Source organism: Phoenix dactylifera, unplaced genomic scaffold (genome assembly GCF_009389715.1).
Source record: "Phoenix dactylifera cultivar Barhee BC4 unplaced genomic scaffold, palm_55x_up_171113_PBpolish2nd_filt_p 001273F, whole genome shotgun sequence".
NCBI lineage: Eukaryota > Viridiplantae > Streptophyta > Magnoliopsida > Arecales > Arecaceae > Phoenix > Phoenix dactylifera.
In genome coordinates this window covers 94560-104185 of record NW_024068606.1, presented here as the reverse complement: position 1 = coordinate 104185, position 9626 = coordinate 94560, and the positions used below count along the sequence as shown (strand labels likewise).

Genomic DNA, 9626 nt, shown 5'->3' with positions numbered 1-9626 from the left:
CTTAGTATCATAAAATAAATAAATGCATAAGAAGAAGGGTAAGTAATTCAACTCTACTAAAATTAAATGACAAGTTCCTACATATAAATTTTGTGGAAATAAATTTTCATCTGAAATTCTTTGTATACCATTCAATTATTGCTTGTCGATATTGTGCTTATCAATGTTAATATTAATTTTATGAAAAAAAATCTTTTTGCATATTTATATATTACTTTTCGTCTTAAACTTAAAACATCTCCAAATGGCATAAGCACTAGGAGAGGGGTGCCATTTAGCAAACTTGAACTCTATTTGAAAGAAAATTAACAATTGATTCTCATATAGGTAAGAGTTCCATTATTGTGATTGTGACTATTTAATTCTACATTTCCCTCTCTTTTCTTTATGTGATACCCATTGACCAGCATAGGAACTCTATAAACATTAAATAGTAATTGCAAATGTAGATCACAAATTTTAGCAAATGGTACATCAAGAAACTATATTTGCATTTGTAATCTATGAACATAGCAACGGTTAAAAATTTTGTTGTGAAAAAAAAAAGCTTGAACATGCTAAGAAATCCACCAAATCATTGTCATCCCCTAGTATATACTTGAATAGAATCTCTAATTATAATCTGCATTATAATTCAAGTTCTCATTTTATATTATAAAAGTCTTTCATGTATTGGCGAGTCATATTATTAGTCTCATCAATGTTTGAACTTTTACAAGATACTTCACAAAGTAAAAATTTTCTTCTTTTATCTTTTACCATATATTTGCAGGTCGTAAGATATTAACTTGTAGTTTACCTTTAAGTCAACCACTTGTTAATATCAAAACCATGTATTTATTCTTCAATTTAACTTTTATGCAGGTTTTTGTCATTAAGGATTTATATTTCAGCAAGTTTATGATCCCTTTAGTATCAAAAATTAAGTTATAGGTTTGTTGAATATTTATCTTCTCCTATCCATGATGCAGATAATTATAGACTTCTCAAAATTCGTCATCAATTGAAGAAAACAAGTACCAAACTAACCATAAATAGTTTATTTATTTGACCATAATTTATTTATTTATTTATTTGAGAAATCAAGTAAGGAAAAGCCTGTCCAAAATTGGGTGGGGGATCAGGACTCTGACCTATGTCATTGGGAACCAAATCCTAATGGCTTTACCAACTACATCCCTGAATGAACTGTATGAAAACTTTTGAAAATTGCTTGATGCTATAAGTGTGTTGCAATAATTGTAAGCCAAATTTGCCATCTAGCTCTATACCCTAACCAAATGGTCTCGCACAAAAATATTAGCTTATAAAACAAAGCACCATCTCACATGCTAAAAAGAAAAAAAAGATTTTAAATTGTTTGGATCATTTTATATTTTCAATAAAATTGTATACTTAAGTGGCGAAATGAAAATAATCTTGTGAACCGTGCTTCAAGACAACAAAAAAAAAAGTAGATTGGCCATCCTACATAACAAAAATGATGTCTAAACTTTAAATTAATAATTTTGTTAGTGAGGCTTCAAGATTCAGGTTGGAAAGGTGACCCAATGGGCTAGTCTATAGGTTTATCAGAATACGAATGACACTTTATAATGGTAATTCTATCACTTTCTATGTGGCATAGAGTCTGCAAACAAAAACTTTATTTTCATGTCATAGTGAACCAACAATTTGTCATGCTAAAATAATATTTTCTCTAGACTTGCTATATCCACTGCAAACAACCTGTATTAGATTCTAAAAATTTCTGAGTTATACGTGTGAGGTCTCTATTTTTTCTATTTTCCAATAGAGAGAAAAAAATTGGGGTTACATTTCCCCATTTCACTTCCAAGAATGCCTTTCCTTCCCTTTCCCCATATCCACCTTAATCTCATCTATCTCCTTTAAAACTTAGATGGAAATATCATCATTCATCAAATACTTTTTGATGGGGACATCAGAGCCCTTCATCCAGATGATCCTGAGCCCCCGGATTGAGTCAGACTCGTTTATTTACATATTTATTTTATTTTTATTTCTGGGCTTGTTTGCATTTTAGGGCTTATTTGTGTTATTTGTGGGCTTATTAGGAGTTATTTTTGTATAAGGGGGTTTTATGTTAATTGTGTTTATTTGGCCTTATATATAGGGGACTATTTTCATGATTAGGATTTTAATGAATGATTAAAAACTTTCTTTTTCCCACATCTTATTCTTCTTCTTCCTCCTCCTTTCCTTCTCTTCTTCCTGCGTCCCTATAACCTCTTCTTCCTTCTTCCTCTTTTGTTCTTCCTTCTTCTCCTCTTTCCCCGTAGTTGAAAACTTATATTGCTGTCAAAATTCAGAACATTAAACCTTTTACTTCCGAACCCGTCCTATTACCCATTAAATCTTGATATTAAATTAGCACATTCTAGCAACAGGATGTTTTTCAACATTATTCGTTCAAATTACTTTAGGATCAGAACAACTGAACTACTTGATTGCAATCTAATTTCTTAAATTGAATAATCTTAATCCTTAATTCTGAATAACCGAAGTAAAAATCAGCAACATTTAAACTTTAAGTTATTCTTGTGAAGACTTGCTGATCTCTGAAATCATAATAGATTGCATTAGTAGGTTGTCCTGCATCAAATCTGGTCCTGCATTATACTTATAAGGGTTTCATTAGTGACACTGTATTTCACATCATCACCCAGTGTCATCATTGCAAGCCAACCTGTAGTGATATGGAGCACTATCTCAATCAACCTAAAACCCCTGTAGCTACCATGAATTCCGACATTTTGAGGTCTCTCCTAGAACAGATCATTGCCATGCAGGCTGGATACAAGGAATTCAAACAAGAGATCTATGAGCTCATTCTAGGACCCCTGCGCCGCTAACCCCTATTGCAGCCCAACCTAAAATCGGTTTGGTTGCACCACCTGTAATCCTTCCCCATTTTCTTGGGCACCAAACCCAATGCTCAAGGTGTCAACAATTCGACCACATAGCATCCCAATGTTCCATTAGAACCTACCTGATTACTGAACCAAAAGTTAGAAGCCAAGAGGTCGAATATGTCGAAGAAGTCTATGAACCAAATATAGAAGACTATGAAGAAGACTTTGAAGACAAACCTACAGAATTAGACTTTGTCCAAAATAATTTCCAAAGGGAGACTATTGATCTAAGTACAACCAAGCCACTTCACATCACTACTATCGAAGAGGTAGTGACAGATATTTAGAGCTAGCCACCTGAATTGGCACTTGTAGCTAAAGATACCCATGTGGCGTCCAATCTTGAACATTCCCCTATAGTAGTTTTCCTTTTAGAAGAGTTTCATGATGTAGTCCCTGATGATCTTTCGGATGCACTTTCTCCAATGCGTGATATCCAACGTGCAATTGATCTAGTTTTCGAAGCATCTCTGCCCAATCTTCCACATCATAGGCTCAGACCGAATGCACACTACAAAATAATTGATATCTCCCGGCGCTATATTTCGTCTATACCGACGCTTTTAAGCGTCGGCGAATTTCTCACCCACGCTCCTCAAAGCGTGGCTCCGACGTCGGGCAGGTGGGCGTGGGGCCGGTTTAGGCTGACGCATGAAGAAAGCGTCGGCGGTCTATGCCGACGCTTTAAAGCGTCGGCGAAGGTGGCCTATGCCGACGTTTTTAAGCGTCGTTAACTATGCCGTTAGCCGACGCTTTTAAGCGTCGGCAAACTTCGACCAACCTCAGCACTGTTGGACTACACAGACGCTTTAAAGCGTCGGCGAAGGTGGCCTATGCCGACGTTTTTTAAGCGTCGTTAACTATGCACTCAGCCGACGCTTTTAAGCGTCGGCAAACTTGGACCAACCTCGGCACTCTTGGACTACACAGACGCTTTAAAGCGTCGTTAAAAGCGTGCCATTTTTTGCCAGTGTTGTGCGGGTCGCTTTTGCCGACGCTTAAAAGCGTCGGCAAATGAATTTTTTTTTAAAAAAATTTATAAAAGTAATTTTTAATACCCTGTACACATTAAATTCTAACAAAACAAATACACTAAATCACATATATAACAAAATACACGTCACAAACAAGAACTTTGATTACATTCATATTATAATATTTGATTACATTGTACTTCAAAAACATTCTAAAAATATACATCTCAAATTTCTAAGTACACAATCTACGATATGTATCAAGGATCGACGACATCATCATCTCTACGAGTAGATGAAGTATCATCAACCTACAAGAAAAAAAATACTTTAGAAACTAAAAATACGAAAGTCATCACGCTCATACAAGAATACATTATAATTATATAAAATATTCAAATATATTTAGTTATGTACCGGAGGAGCAAATCTCTGCAAAAAAGATGAAATATGGTTAAGCTGATCCTGCAAAGATTGTATATTCAACTCTTGGCTCTGCTTCAACTCCGCCATATCAGTCATATGACTCTGCCTCATCTCCTCTATCCTTGTCTCATATGACTGCTTTATCTGTGCCATCTCTGTCTTCAAACTACAACCTCTGCAGTGCTAGTACCTTGTCTGGCATCTTGGGTATATCGGCTCACTGCAGACAGCTGAGTGGGGGTAACTCCGATACCGTAACCCCTCACGCGTCCATAACGTTCTGGGCCCATCAATTCTGCATAGACCTGACCCTCGACGCGACTGGCCGCGTCGGATGATGATGACTCTCCGACGCGCTCTCAAATAAGATTTGTAGCTCTTTCCTATATCTCTCTCAAAAAAATAAACAGTCACATTAATAATTTAAAAGAAGTAAAATTAATAAAAAAATTATGATCAAATAAAAAATGAATACATACAACTATATCTCTCGACTCGTCCCGGACAAAGCTGCCATCTCGGTGAGTGTGGGTCATCTTATAAAACTCTACCTCACCAGGCTCTCTTCCATGCTCTACTATCTACACTGTTAGATGTATGCCCTAGAAGCCAATCTGGCTGACACATTGTTAATTCTAGGGACATAATTTTGTACTTGACTATTTATTATTGAATAAATAAAAGGCATCTTTTTATTCATATTATTTATGTGTCTATGAATCGTCCAAGAAATTAATAAGATGATGATGCATATTCTCAAGAGTTGAGAATTTGAGCCATGTATCATTGGTGATTAATTTCTAAATGCTCCTAATCAATGGATCATCACGAGGATGGTGATCGATCCGATCAGTGCACAGATCACTTTTCTTCCGGATGGACGAGACTTGAATCCACAGTGTAGGGACACTGAAGTGATAGTGCAGGTGCTTATTAGAGAACAAGGGTACTGAGCGTGACCAAGACAAGAAGTCACTTGGATGTCTATCCACTCGTCAGTGACTTGCTTGATGTTGCAATAGTATGACTGGTCCTTTGACCTGCGGTGCTTCAACTACTCACAGTGAGGTTATTGTAGTTTGACTACACGTATACATGGTCTCTAGTCATATGGGTCCTTGTAGTGTAGATTGGCTGCAGTAAGTTCACTGTAGGAGTAGGGTATGCACTTACATGGAATCTATCGACCTTGATAAAAAAGGAGTGATCCTATGTGATTTGTTAGACTGAGTTTTAAGACCTTGGCCAGGGCAGTAATATAAAGTGGAGAAAGAGTTTTCCCCTATCGTTCCAATCCATTGAAAGGAGTTTTCAATGATATTATGATAGAGATCATAATATATCTCACTACCAGTCAGAATAGAACCTATGGGGTCACACACACTAGAAGTATTGACCGATCCGATGGTTGAATCGTGATTAGGAATCACTAGTAATCAATTCGATTGATATTCAGTTGAAGAAGGAACAAAGGGAATTAATTAATTGGACTTAAACACAAATCCTACTTCGAGTAGGATTCCTAGAGTTCTAATTGGATTAGGACTGGGAATCCTAGTTGGAGTAGGACTGGGATTCCTACTTGGAATAGGATTCCTATAGTCCTAATTAGATTAGGAGTTTTGAATTAAGTTTGGATTCCTACTTGGAGTAGGATTTCTAGAGTCCTAATCGGATTAGGACTCCGAATTCAAATTAGAGTCCTAATTGGATTAGGACTAGAATTAAACAAATCCTAATTGGATTAGGATTCCTCAAGTCCTAATTAATTATTAATCTAATGAATCAACATGACTCCTAATTGGGTTAGGATTGAAGAGTTCAATTGAGTCATGGTTCATTCAAGTTCTAATTAGATTAGGACTAGCATAGATTGAACCCGATTGATTCATGATTTGGTTAATCCTAATTAGATTAGGACTAAACCATGAGAGGGGCACCTAATCCTCTTTTGAAGAGGATTAGGTTAGCCAAGTAAGAGGGGCATCAGCCCCTCTCCACTTGGTTAGGGCGACATGAAGAGAGGGGGCCGGCGCCCCCTCTTGGAAATAACTCAAGGGCTCCTAATTGTTAGGAGCCCTTCATACTTATTAAAAGGGAGCTAGGGCCGGCGCCCTAGATAGAGCTTTTCCTCTTCCCTTGGAGCCGTGGCCACCCTCTCCCTCCCTTGGTTCAGCCGCCAGCAAGAAGAAGAAAAGAAGAAGCCATGGCGTCCTCCTCTTCCTCCTTTCCTCCTTCCAACGCAGGGAAAAGAAAGTAGGCTGCAGGGGCTTTGCTTCTTCCTCTTCTTCATCCTTCTTCTTCCTCCTCTCAAGTACATTCAAGAGTTGAAAGAAAGAGAGGAGATCAGCCATCAAAAGTTATCTCTGCAAGGGAGCTAGCACCCCGGTGAGATAGAGAGCTTGGATCGGATCCTGCTTCGTGTGGATACCCGTAGAGGCCGGGCACTTGAACGGCTTCAAGCGAACCTTCATCCAAAAACCACGATCATCAGTTTGCGGTGATCATCTACCCGCGCAAGGTGAAGATCTGATCTTCTAATGTATTAAAAAGTTTTTAATCCTTATCTATCTACGAACGGTTTTTGAACAATGTTCATGCGATGAACGGTTGATCCCGCGCATGCCTCTTCCGCTGCATCTGAATTTTTTAAAATTTCAGCGGCATGATCGGAGTTTTCTAACAGTGGTATCAGAGCCTAGGCTTCGTAGATTAATGTAAGGATTAATTATTAACAGGCTTATTAGATCTAAAAATTGAAAGATTATGCATGCTGAAAATTTTCTGCATGCAGATTTTTTCTAGGGTGCTGATTTTTGCATGCTGATTTTTATGTGATAAGATGATGATTCTAATTGCATTGTTAATGAGATTACAAAGTTTGGAATCATGATTAGCATGATCAGCAACCTATGTCATGAGATAATCAGTTAGTTTTCAGATCTGAAAATTATAATTGCTGCATGTGGTGATGATCATAGGATTCAAACCCTTTTGGTATCAAATGTAATGACCTGCGATGCGATCTGTGATGTCATGTAATTTTTTAGATGCTTGCATGCATCTTATTTGATGTTTTGAGAGGCCTGCGTGCCTCCTAAAAGGAGATGTAATTTATTATTATTTTTATTTTACATCTGGTTGTATTTCTGTGATGTGATGTACGCCAACGATCAAGTTGAAGACAAGGCATGAGATGAACAGGTGATCTAAGCGGTTGATGGCGATTGGATCAAGAGTTGATCAAGGATCGAATCAAGGAGGCTTGGAATCAATTCAAGAGTTGAAGACCAGTTGATCGATTGACGTGCATGTGCTTGTAATACGACCTAACTAGAATCCATGGTCATCACCTATTTAAAGTTTATTTTTAATTATTGCTGCGATTATAACTGCCTGCAATGTGCTGTTTGCATGTGATGTGAATGAGAGTCGGGTAGATAGGTTTACATGTGATGTAGCAAACCCAATTGAGACCTAGATTAAAACCTCCTCAATCAAATCGAGAGTGAATCGACATGAGCAAGTCATATTAGATTAATTGATCTAATTGGTGTCTAGGAAAGCATGAAAGGTGGTTACTTAATTAGGACCTTACTCTCTGAGAGCCTCCCACCTGCTTATCTGGCCAATTGTTCGATTACCTCTTATGAAGAGCTCAAGTTGCAAACACTAAGACCTGATTAACCAATATTAAGTCAATAGGTCTTCCACTGTAGTAGAGCTGCTAAGGCCTTTCTGTTGTTGATTTGTCTCGGCTGGACACAGTGGTTAAGTTGCATCGGGGGGCAGGACCTCTCTATAGACATGAGATGTTGTAGGGTAAAGGTGGGGTTGGGCACCAATAACTGTTAGGTGAGGACCCAATGACGACTTTATTCCTACGGTTATACGGTGGGTCTGACTTAACTAAGAAATGTGACCAATAACTGTTAGGTGAGGTTTTCATGGCTTAGAGACCAAGTTGCACTGCAACATGCTTAAGAAGCATTGTACAAGAGTTGTGCATTCATCAATCTATGTGTCACCAATAACTGTTAGGTGAGGTGGCATGTAAATTGGTGAGACCGCAGTACCTACTAGAAACCCTAGTCGCGTAGGATTTCCGTTTACTTACCAGGGGAGTATAAGGGATTCGAGAAAATAGTGGGAGGTACATTTGTTCTAAAAGACCTTAGAACAAATTAATGATCAAGTACAAAAGTCTAATGAGAATCTTTACTCTCTGCAGATACAATGTCAGCTTCAAACCCTTTGACCCGTATTCTTGAGACCAACCGACTGACCGGAACCAATTACAAGGACTGGCTTAGAAACCTCAAAATTGTTTTGGACTGTGAGAAAATAGGCTACATACTCGATTCAGATATCCCCACACTACCAACACGTCCTACTGATGTTCAGCGACAGATGCATCAAAAGTGGATGGATGATGACATTAGAGTTAAATGCTATATGATGGCATCCATGTCAAATGAACTCCAATGCCAGCATGAAAATATGAAGACTGCTAGGGACATACTAGCACACCTGCAAGAGTTGTATGATGAGCAGAGTCGCACAGCTCGTTTTGAAGTGTCCAAGAGGCTCTTCAAGACAAAGATGCGCGAAGGGCAGTCTGTCCATGATCACGGTCTGACTATGATCAAGGACCTAGAGGAGCTTGAGAAGCTCGGAATGAACATGCACAAGGAATTGCAAGTGGATTTGATCCTACAGTCACTTCCTGATTCATTTGGTCAGTTTATAGTAAACTACCACATGAATAAGATTGAATGCACTAAGACTGAACTGATAAACATGTTGGTAACTGCTGAGGGAGCCTTGAAAGGTTCAAGGGGCAATATCCTTGCTGCTGAGTTGACTTCTGGTTGCAAGAGAAAGTCTACTTGGAAGAAAAAGAAGCCTGCTAAGAAGCAGAAGAAAGACAAGAAGCCAAAGAAGGAAGTTCAAAAGAAAAAGGCTAACGACAAAGAAAAATATTTTCACTGCAATGTCGACGGCCACTGGAAGAGAAACTGTCCTTCATACCTCGAGAGCTTGAAGAACAAGAAAGGTGACACACCTTCAGAAGGTATAGACTTGCTCATAATTGAAACTAATCTAACGGTTTCTTCTACTTCTAGTTGGGTTATAGATTCTGGTTCTAGTGCTCATTTGTGCACTACCATGCAGGGTCTAAAGGAAAGTAGAAGGCTGGCGGAAGGTGCGGTAACCCTTCGGGTTGGCAACGGGGCAAAAGTTGCTGCTGTGGCTGTGGGCACCTACCATCTGCGACTATTGTCTGGTTTTA

The 9626-nt window shown here is 38.4% G+C and overlaps 1 long non-coding RNA gene across 1 annotated transcript; it reads right to left on the bottom strand.

Moving 5' to 3' along the window:
• Nucleotides 1-4053: 4053 nt before the first annotated feature.
• Nucleotides 4054-4380, bottom strand: LOC120108327. The gene is made up of 2 exons (XR_005509721.1): nucleotides 4325-4380; nucleotides 4054-4218 (listed from the first exon to the last, which is right to left on the bottom strand). It is a non-coding gene; the product is annotated as an uncharacterized LOC120108327 (long non-coding RNA).
• Nucleotides 4381-9626: the final 5246 nt, after the last annotated feature.